This window comes from Papaver somniferum, chromosome 9 (genome assembly GCF_003573695.1).
Source record: "Papaver somniferum cultivar HN1 chromosome 9, ASM357369v1, whole genome shotgun sequence".
Taxonomy (NCBI): domain Eukaryota; kingdom Viridiplantae; phylum Streptophyta; class Magnoliopsida; order Ranunculales; family Papaveraceae; genus Papaver; species Papaver somniferum.
In genome coordinates this window covers 157411500-157422197 of record NC_039366.1, presented here as the reverse complement: position 1 = coordinate 157422197, position 10698 = coordinate 157411500, and positions in this window count along the sequence as shown.

Below are 10698 nucleotides of genomic sequence, written 5' to 3'. Positions count from 1 at the left end.
CTCCACACTTAAACATTACATTGTCCTCAATGTAATTGAGTCATCCAACGTAGAAATTAAGATGAGAAATTCAAGCAAACAGATAAAAGATGGAAGAAGAAAAACAAATCTGATGGGTTGACTCCCATGAAGCAAAATCTTTGTATCCCTGCTTGCGCACATAAAGAACCTCAAACAAGGTGAGGTTGCACCAAAGTAAGCAGCAAAGCATATATATAAAGTCTGAAAAGTTGGGGATCAATCCAACGAATCAGGTCATCTGCGAATATGAACCTGCAAACACTATTAACCTCCAAAAAGATGTGTAAATCCATTCCCAATAGAAAACAATCCTTAGTCGAGATAAATAAATCACTCACATGGACAACAAACATAGAATGTATCTTATTTTCTATTCGGGAAGCACACTCTATATCAGGTTCTAAATCAGCTGAAATACATCCGGTCGACACATTTTCTTCACTAGAAATCATAGGAAGCAATGTATTGACAATGCAAAAAGGTACCGGATTATCAAACTCAACACAATGGTTTAAACTTGTATATAATGGTTCAAGTTTGTCAAAATCTGCAACTCCTAAATCCGGTTCTAAGTCCGCGGAAATAACTTTCGTTGTTGAGTTACCTTGATTATCTATTGGAGGTCGCAATGCATTGATAATATCAATAATCATAGGGTCATCGGAATCAGAAAAGTGGGCTAAACAAACAGATAAAGTCTCAAAATCATTGACACAAGTTATCTGACCAATATCAATATGTTCAACATTCATATCAGCATTCAGAAAATCACTAGATGGATCAGAATAACAAGAGCACAATGGAGCAACAATATCATGAATAATCACCTCATCGCTATCTGCAACTAAGTGACTGATAGGAAACTCATTATTTGAATGATTAGAAAATATCTCATTACGCACGTCTACTGTCTCTAAGTCATCATACTCAACAATAGTATCTTTTTTATAAATATGTTCTTCTAAATCATCATTATCTGAATAAATGGCATCTCTAACACAACTCTCGTCCTTTTGAATAGAAAAATAGTCAACTAAATGATCATGAGTTGGGTAAGATACAATAGATTCAGATATTATATCGGTATCAAAATTCCTAAAATCACTTCTAGTGTCAAGTTCATTTTTACCCTCATGGTATTGGGGTTGATACTCATCTGAATAACCACCCATAGCGAAATTACGTGGATTCCAAGTTCCATACCTGAGACGATTATAAGCAAGAACTTCCTTATACCGTGACCCATACATGTATTCCCCAAGCATCATAGACGATGTCTCGCGCAAAGCACTCATCATTCTCAAAAAGGCTCCTGAAATAAAATTTTGAAGCACAAAACAAGTCAAAAGGAAAAAGAAATCCTAAAAAATAAAAATACTGTACAAAAAATTAAAATAAATAAACGCCTAACTATTTACAAAATCAACAATACTAATTACAATATTCCACAAACGCTCCCCGGCAGCGGCGCCAAAAATTGATAGGATCCGGAGATACCTATTTATAATAACCGGAATCGCACGGTGTCTAACTAGTAGATAGAGGCAAGTACGAGTCGAACCCACATGGAGCGGTGAAAATACTGATAATCTATATATCTAATCAGGAACAAAAAGAATATTTTTGGATTTTTAGAATTTGAAATGAAATAATAAAATTAAAGTAAACTAATAAAATGAATATAAAGGAAAAGTCGGTAACCAAGGTTTCATGATATCCACCACTATCTCTATTTAATTCCTGAAATGGAACATAATCCATGAATTATTTATCGTTCGTTCTATCGACATCACCTATTATATGTATTAGAGTCACAAATACCACTGGGACGCCCTAAGCATGGCACATCAAAAGATTAAACTGAAGCATGCACCATCAAATTGCATTAGCGAGAAAGTTATACGAAACTAAATATAGGTTCACAAATTCTATATGGCTTTTCTAAGCATAACCCATCAAAGTAATTAACCAAGCATGGATCATCAAATAATAAGACAAACATATTTGTAAAACTATCAATTACGCACATAGGTTTTAAAAACCGGTGAAGCAACAACTCATTTCATCATTAAATCAATATATAAAATCATGGAATTAATTTATTCAAATCATAATAGTCTTTTGCTAAATATTATTCGATTGGAAATAGCCTAATACTCTTAAGTGGTTTCAACATAAACCCTAGTTACAAGATTTAGCTAGATATGGCTTTCTCAGAAGCCATAGATTAATCAAAGAGAATCACTAGCAAATCAAAATGAAAACGAAATCAAAAAAATCGCAAACCCTTCTTTCACTTTTTCGCCTCCTCTCCTTTAAGGTTTTCGGCTCTGTAGCCGCAACCTCTCCAGATCTTCATATACGACCAAACTTCATACCAATTTTGGTAAACCAGAACACCAATTCTGTCCATCCAGCACCAACTTCTTCATCACCGATTATCAATTGCACCCAGTTCAACCACCTTTGCAGCAAAGTGAAACCAGCCATATTCCCAAGCCATTCTTCGCTGTTGACTTCCCATACCTCAGCCAATCCATATCCATTGCGTCTTCAAACCTGTCGCAACATCAGCTCCATGCGAGTCCAACACAGCCAGCACAGAGTTTATCTCCACCAGCCGCAACCCATTGCAGTCGCTTCCTCTAGCTAACAAACTCGTCAGTCGAGTCTTCCCAACTCCAGCTGACATACTTACCTGAGTCTCCTTGTTGCTGCTCCATTTCTCAATCGATACTTGAGAGAATTCACAATACTGACTCATTATCCACCCCAAATTAACCATAAACTCTCAACATTGCTCTCTAGTCTTCTGCACTCTGCAATTCACGAACAACTTCTAGAGATGAAACGAACCAAAACTGACGGCAACAGCTCCATTGTTTATTGACCAGGATATACACCTTCCCTATTTACGTCTGCGTGGCTTTACTCTTTCGAGTTTCTTTGTGAACTTACGAACATAGGATATTAGAAATGTGGTGGAGGGGCTGCCACGTATCACTTATCTCTTCTCAATTCTTCATCTCCTCATCTCGCTGAAACACGTCCCACTAATTTTCTTTAACACTAGGGGACTCCACGTATTGCACTAGTTAACAAACACAATTCTTTGTTTCCCTTCCCTTGTATGTGTGCTGGCGTGATAGTGGTGCGACTGCCAAACAAGGTAGCCAAATAATTAAGCTCGCTCCCATTTTGGTATGTTTGTGGCAAATGCTAAATGGCTTGTACTTTAGCCGTTTTTCCTTCCGGTGATCGGATTTGCTCGTATTTCCTGTAAATAGCTCAAAACGGTGTTATTAGCCAAATATCGAGTCCTAGCTAATACAAATACGGGTATAAAACGTAGCACATATGTGCTTATCAACACCCCCACACTTATATTTTGCTAGTCCTCGAGCAAAACAAAGAACTGACCCGCTACACAGCTGGTCATAGCATAAGAAAGAGTTAGACCCTCTACACAGCTGGTCAAAAAATGAAAATTTGAAATACCATACCAGGACCCGGTACACAGCTGTTCATAGAAAATACCATAGAAAAGACCCGCTACACAGCTGATCATAACCAAAACAATCAAAAATTTTTTTTTTTTTGCTTTTTTAGACCTGCTACACAACTGGTCATCTTTTTTTTTTTTTTTAACTAACGAAAATGCCACTCCTCCACACTTAAACATTACATTGTCCTCAATGTAATTGAGTCATCCAACGTAGAAATTAAGATGAGAAATTCAAGCAAACAGATAAAAGATGGAAGAAGAAAAACAAATCTGATGGGTTGACTCCCATGAAGCAAAATCTTTGTATCCCTGCTTGCGCACATAAAGAACCTCAAACAAGGTGAGGTTGCACCAAAGTAAGCAGCAAAGCATATATATAAAGTCTGAAAAGTTGGGGATCAATCCAACGAATCAGGTCATCTGCGAATATGAACCTGCAAACACTATTAACCTCCAAAAAGATGTGTAAATCCATTCCCAATAGAAAACAATCCTTAGTCGAGATAAATAAATCACTCACATGGACAACAAACATAGAATGTATCTTATTTTCTATTCGGGAAGCACACTCTATATCAGGTTCTAAATCAGCTGAAATACATCCGGTCGACACATTTTCTTCACTAGAAATCATAGGAAGCAATGTATTGACAATGCAAAAAGGTACCGGATTATCAAACTCAACACAATGGTTTAAACTTGTATATAATGGTTCAAGTTTGTCAAAATCTGCAACTCCTAAATCCGGTTCTAAGTCCGCGGAAATAACTTTCGTTGTTGAGTTACCTTGATTATCTATTGGAGGTCGCAATGCATTGATAATATCAATAATCATAGGGTCATCGGAATCAGAAAAGTGGGCTAAACAAACAGATAAAGTCTCAAAATCATTGACACAAGTTATCTGACCAATATCAATATGTTCAACATTCATATCAGCATTCAGAAAATCACTAGATGGATCAGAATAACAAGAGCACAATGGAGCAACAATATCATGAATAATCACCTCATCGCTATCTGCAACTAAGTGACTGATAGGAAACTCATTATTTGAATGATTAGAAAATATCTCATTACGCACGTCTACTGTCTCTAAGTCATCATACTCAACAATAGTATCTTTTTTATAAATATGTTCTTCTAAATCATCATTATCTGAATAAATGGCATCTCTAACACAACTCTCGTCCTTTTGAATAGAAAAATAGTCAACTAAATGATCATGAGTTGGGTAAGATACAATAGATTCAGATATTATATCGGTATCAAAATTCCTAAAATCACTTCTAGTGTCAAGTTCATTTTTACCCTCATGGTATTGGGGTTGATACTCATCTGAATAACCACCCATAGCGAAATTACGTGGATTCCAAGTTCCATACCTGAGACGATTATAAGCAAGAACTTCCTTATACCGTGACCCATACATGTATTCCCCAAGCATCATAGACGATGTCTCGCGCAAAGCACTCATCATTCTCAAAAAGGCTCCTGAAATAAAATTTTGAAGCACAAAACAAGTCAAAAGGAAAAAGAAATCCTAAAAAATAAAAATACTGTACAAAAAATTAAAATAAATAAACGCCTAACTATTTACAAAATCAACAATACTAATTACAATATTCCACAAACGCTCCCCGGCAGCGGCGCCAAAAATTGATAGGATCCGGAGATACCTATTTATAATAACCGGAATCGCACGGTGTCTAACTAGTAGATAGAGGCAAGTACGAGTCGAACCCACATGGAGCGGTGAAAATACTGATAATCTATATATCTAATCAGGAACAAAAAGAATATTTTTGGATTTTTAGAATTTGAAATGAAATAATAAAATTAAAGTAAACTAATAAAATGAATATAAAGGAAAAGTCGGTAACCAAGGTTTCATGATATCCACCACTATCTCTATTTAATTCCTGAAATGGAACATAATCCATGAATTATTTATCGTTCGTTCTATCGACATCACCTATTATATATATTAGAGTCACAAATACCACTGGGACGCCCTAAGCATGGCACATCAAAAGATTAAACTGAAGCATGCACCATCAAATTGCATTAGCGAGAAAGTTATACGAAACTAAATATAGGTTCACAAATTCTATATGGCTTTTCTAAGCATAACCCATCAAAGTAATTAACCAAGCATGGATCATCAAATAATAAGACAAACATATTTGTAAAACTATCAATTACGCACATAGGTTTTAAAAACCGGTGAAGCAACAACTCATTTCATCATTAAATCAATATATAAAATCATGGAATTAATTTATTCAAATCATAATAGTCTTTTGCTAAATATTATTCGATTGGAAATAGCCTAATACTCTTAAGTGGTTTCAACATAAACCCTAGTTACAAGATTTAGCTAGATATGGCTTTCTCAAAAGCCATAGATTAATCAAAGAGAATCACTAGCAAATCAAAATGAAAACGAAATCAAAAAAATCGCAAACCCTTCTTTCACTTTTTTGCATCCTCTCCTTTAAGGTTTTCGGCTCTGTAGCCGCAACCTCTCCAGATCTTCATATACGACCAAACTTCATACCAATTTTGGTAAACCAGAACACCAATTCTGTCCATCCAGCACCAACTTGTTCATCACCGATTATCAATTGCACCCAGTTCAACCACCTTCGCAGCAAAGTGAAACCAGCCATATTCCCAAGCCATTCTTCGCTGTTGACTGCCCATACCTCAGCCAATCCATATCCATTGCGTCTTCAAACCTGTCGCAACAGCAGCTCCATGCGAGTCCAACACAGCCAGCACAGAGTTTATCTCCACCAGCCGCAACCCATTGCAGTCGCTTCCTCTAGCTAAAAAACTCGTCAGTCGAGTCTTCCCAACTCCAGCTGACATACTTACCTGAGTCTCCTTGTTGCTGCTCCATTTCTCAATCGATACTTGAGAGAATTCACAATACTGACTCATTATCCACCCCAAATTAACCATAAACTCTCAACATTGCTCTCTAGTCTTCTGCACTCTGCAATTCACGAACAACTTCTAGAGATGAAACGAACCAAAACTGACGGCAACAGCTCCATTGTTTATTGACCAGGATATACACCTTCCCTATTTACGTCTGCGTGGCTTTACTCTTTCGAGTTTCTTTGTGAACTTACGAACATAGGATATTAGAAATGTGGTGGAGGGGCTGCCACGTATCACTTATCTCTTCTCAATTCTTCATCTCCTCATCTCGCTGAAACACGTCCCACTAATTTTCTTTAACACTAGGGGACTCCACGTATTGCACTAGTTAACAAACACAATTCTTTGTTTCCCTTCCCTTGTATGTGTGCTGGCGTGATAGTGGTGCGACTGCCAAACAAGGTAGCCAAATAATTAAGCTCGCTCCCATTTTGGTATGTTTGTGGCAAATGCTAAATGGCTTGTACTTTAGCCGTTTTTCCTTCCGGTGATCGGATTTGCTCGTATTTCCTGTAAATAGCTCAAAACGGTGTTATTAGCCAAATATCGAGTCCTAGCTAATACAAATACGGGTATAAAACGTAGCACATATGTGCTTATCAGTGAAATTGTTCGTATATAAACTAAAGAATGCAAATTGCAAACCGTGGCTATATAGTTCATGAACCGATTCGAGTGAATCAAATTGTTTTTGCTTCACTTGTGTCTTATGTAGTCACAAAAGATTTCCTTGCAATTGAAAAACTCTCTAACTAGTTCATTTGAATCACTAGAACTAGTTATGGTGAAGAAGAATATGGTTGATATGAAAGTGATCATATGGCTAACCATTTGGTTGACTATTGTTGAACCAACAAATATACAAGTTTGGGTACGGTTACACAAGCCTAGAAACGTGCATTTCATTTGTGTGTAACAAGCTAGTTTTCGATCTAACGGTTGAAATATATTAGCTTGAATCTAAATCAGGTTTTCATCTAACGGTGAATATTGAATGCTTTGTTACCAAGCTAACATTGATTGCAAACCCTGATTTGAAAGACTATATAAGGGAGAACTCTGGCAACTGGGAAACCTAATCCCCACACCTTCTGTGTGATACTAGTTGTTCTAAGCTAGATTCGATTCTCCTTTACCTTGATTTCTTCTTTTAAACCAGGTTAACGACTTAAAGACTTCATTGGGATCGTGAAGCCAGACCGATACTACTTTCTCGTAGTTGTATGATCTGATCTTGTTGTTTCTATCATACAAGTACAATTGTAATAATTGTATTGAGATTGATATCTCTGATAGGTAAGATATGAAAGTAATCACAAAACCTTCGTCTCATCGTTTGTGATTCCATAATATCTTTTTTCGCTGCGTCGATTAAGATTATTGAGAGGTGATTGATAATACTAGGCTGTTCTTCGGGAATATAAGTCTGGTTTATCAATTGGTTCCTGTTCACCTTGATTTATAAAACGGAACAAAACTTGTAGGTATATTCGTGGGAGACGGATTTATCTATTACCGTAGACTTTTCTGTGTGATACAAATTTGTTTATTAAAGTCTTCGACTTTGGGTCGTAGCAACTCTTAGTTGTGGGTGAGATCAGATAAGGGAATCAAGTGTGTAGTATCCTGCTGGGATCAGAGACGTATGGGCATAATTGTACCTTGGTTTAGTGTGAGATTGATTGGGGTTCAACTACAGTCCAGACCGAAGTTAATTTGGAGTAGGCTAGTGTCTGTAGCGGCTTAATACAGTGTGTGTTCAATCTGGACTAGGTCCCGGGGTTTTTCTGCTTTTGCGGTTTCCTCGTTAACAAAATTCTGGTGTCTGTGTTATTTCTTTTCCGTATTATATTTTGTTATATAACTGAAATATCACAGGTTGTGCGTTGTTCAATCAATTAGAATATCTGACCTTTTTGGTTATTGATTTAAATTGATTGACACTTGGATATTGGTCTTTGGTACCATCCAAGTTATCTCTATAGTATTTGATAAAGACTCACAGATTTCTATTTGCTTGAGTATATATTAAATCGAGAGATTGAGATATAAACTCTTTGATATAATTTTTATCTAGATTGAGTCTGACTGTCTAGTTGATTCTCTAGAAAGTATATTGGAGTTTGTCCATATAGATTGCTAAGCAAAATATTGGGTGTGGTTGTAATACCCCCGCTTTTTCAGTATCTCAATAATATCCTCTTGGCAGATTTTGTTTGGTCTCTAAAAGACACAATCATAGCCTAGAACACATCAAACATGTTAAAATACTCATACAATTAACTATTCTCAAAACAGGGAAGCACAGCTCATATAAACCTGCAGCTAGGTTTCAGGATTATGCACACATAACTGATATGTTATACTGATCAGACTAACAACAAAGCGTAAATAAGGGATGTTAATCTTATATGAATTCCATTCAGTTTCAGGGATGAAAACACACAGATACAGGTTCTGCCGAGATTAAGAAGCGCTTAGTGAAATAACAAATTCAACAAGTAGATATGTTGTTCAGTCTTAACAGAATCATGCTCATGGATATCTTAAATTGTAAGTGAAATTGATGCTCAGTAAGGCAGATAATGTATCAGACTATCATGATTTATCATTCACACAAATATAAGTATAATGAGGTTCGAGAATGACACCAACCGGTTTTAGCCACAATAAAAACTGGATTCTGCTCATTTTTCTCCTTTTCTTTGACTCGCGCAACAGTGTTACGAGCACCTGGATACTCAAGGTGGATGTCAGTACTCAAAAATGTGTATGAAAACACAGAACAATGACAGAAGCATAGTGCAGATGGCTCATAAACTAGAATGCACTGAACAGGACGAAGACAATTACAACAATTTTTTTTTTAAGATAAAGGTGAATTACAATACAAGTAATTGAACTAGTATTTACAGGGATATGATGATTACACTACTACAAGGTTATGTGAATGGGCATTGAACACGTAATACAGTTACAAACACAAATGAGACGCAAGAATGCGAAGAAACTGAAAAGACAATGCAAAGATGCAGTTATAAATCTAAAACTAACACATGGTTGCAAATTATAAACAAATGGATGTTGTCTGCTTATCTTACAGATGCAATATGAATATACAGGGTGATAGATGCTTTTTAAACTATAAATACAGACACAAATGCACAAACTAAGCTACAGGATAGGATGCAAGTTATATGATGATGTGGTGACTGAAAAATCAAACCTACAACTAATACTTATACTGAGATGCAGATTTGAATGCAAATGGTTGAAGTTTAAAAACTACAGTTAGAAGTGATGCAAGGTATATATGCAAATGGATTAACTAAGTTATGATGTAGCAACAGATGATAGTGAACTATTAAACTGAAGAACACAGCAGAAGATTTAATATGCTAAACAAAATGCAGTACTAAGATGATTTTTCTATGACATTGATGCTGGAATAAATAAATGGAGTGCAAGTTAAAAGAAAACTATACTAACTACTCCAGCTAATATGCTATAAAACAAGTTATAGCTATAATTGCAGAAAAACAAAAGAAAATCTAACACATATATATACAAACAGTAAACTAAAAATCAGTAAAGTAAAGAAGAAACCTCAGCTACACCGCTACCGAATCCCCGACAGCGGCGCCAAAAACTTGATAGGTCTATAAATAGTACCTACGATGACTGCAAGTGCACAGTGCCTTATTGTGTATAGTGCAAATACAGGTCGATCCTCAGGGACATGGTGGGTGTAGAATGGATTCCAAAGTCTCACTACAACTGATTTCAAACTAATAAGTAACCAAAAGGGGTTGTTTTGTGTGTCGATACGACAAATTTGTTTGGTAGTAACTGAAATATTAAAGCCAAATGTAAGGTAAGATGGAAGAACATATTGTAAACAATTATATGAGAGGCACTAGGGTGGTTGAATCCACCTCCTAATCCTATGCTAAGGTAATACTTACTCAAGTTATGTTCTTGTTCCTTTCAGGAAAGACTATAATGGATGATTTATTAGTTAATCTCACTAAATTACCCCTAGTATAAGCTGTCTTCTTACAGTACAACTGATCACATGCTCATTTGGTCAATTAGCTAACTAATCATTCATATATCCATTAAGCATTGATCTTCTTCCAGAGAGGTCTCAAATGGGTGACTTATCAACCAATATCACTAACTCACCCCTAGTATTAACTGTCTTCTTACAGTACAACTAATCA